The following is a 1,438-nucleotide window of genomic DNA, read 5'->3' as shown; positions in this document are numbered from 1 at the left end:
AGCCCTCGCCCTCCCACTGCATCCCCTTCAGAGCACGTCCTGGACAGACAGTTGTCAACGCTGCAGGCACGCGCCTCACTGGGCCCTTCCTGGGTCACAGCACCTCCCCGAGCCTCAGTTTCCCCTCTGTGAAATGGGAACAACGATTCCCTGAAGTCATGTGAGAGCCCACCTGCAAAGCGCAGACACGTGGCAGGGCCAGGAGCCCCCGCTGCGTCCTTGGGACATGAGGGCTGGGCACGTGGAACCCGGCGTTCGGGGTAGGCACAGAGGGTGGCACAGTTGCTGTGTGTCTCCCCTCGGTCTACTCACCTGGACAGTGGGAGTGACAGGAGTCCCCGCCTCTCACAGCTGGCTTGAGGAGCGGCTGTGCCCAAGCGCATAGTGGGTCTGTCACCTCTTGTCTTCCTCTGCCCTCAGCCCAGGGCGCCCCAACCTGCCAGAAGGTGGGCTTGCACATGAGGGTGGGATACGGCACTTCCTTGCCCCTGGATGAGGTGGATACCACTGTGTCCCAGGGCATGTGGTGACCACAGGGCTGAGGGTCTGTCAGCTCAGGGGCCCCAGGGGAGCTGCGTCCTTGCCAGCTGGCCTATCCCCAGCCAGCCTGCAAGGGCCACCCAGACCCTGCAGCTAGAGCTTCCCAGGCAGGCGGGCAGGAAGTGGCCCTGTCACCACCACTGCTGCCCCTTGTCAGAAACAAATCCCTTCTCCACAGGCCCCCAAAGATAGCGGCACTCTGAGGCCGGACGTGGGGGCGGGAGGGCTCAGGCTGCCCTAGTAGCTGAGCTTGGCAGACCTAGGGCGGCAGTGGGGGGGAGACAGAGATAGAGATGCAGAGAGACAGATAGACAAAGAGACAGAGAGACAGAGAGAGACAAAGGGATAGAGACAAAGAGAAACACACACACACAGAGGGAACATTCAGAAAATGAGAAACCCAAAGAGGGAGGGAGTCAGAAGAGAGAGCAGTGGGGCCATGATAGCTTAGGAGGGTGAGGCGGGGCTGGGGGGTCAAGACCCAGTAAGAGCCCAGGGCCAGGTCACACCCCCAGGCCTGGCTTGGGGACCCGGTGCTGCTCCGAGGTGGGGGCCGAGCTGGCCCAGGAGGGGAGGCGACTTGCTGAGGGCCAGTGGCCTTGCTGGTCAAGGCACAGGGCAGGGCTGTGGGACTCGGCCCGTCTGGGCAGGGAGAGGGCCACACCTGATGAGTGTCTGTCCATGTGGTGCTGGGAGGGGAAGGCTGACCTCAAACGGCTGCTCTTCCCCCGAGGCAGACCCAGCAGGGTTCAGGGGGCCTGCCCATCCCACTGCGGTGAGGGGACCCGTGGGGAATGGCAGGTGAATCCCTTCGTCACAGGGTCCCCAGCCACATGTCCCAAAGTTGCCAAGGGGGGCTAGCTAAGCTGGCTCCCTTTAAGGGACTGTGGGCCCAGAA

Source organism: Equus quagga, chromosome 12, assembly GCF_021613505.1.
Source record: "Equus quagga isolate Etosha38 chromosome 12, UCLA_HA_Equagga_1.0, whole genome shotgun sequence".
Lineage (NCBI taxonomy): Eukaryota > Metazoa > Chordata > Mammalia > Perissodactyla > Equidae > Equus > Equus quagga.
This window is presented reverse-complemented; position numbering follows the sequence as displayed.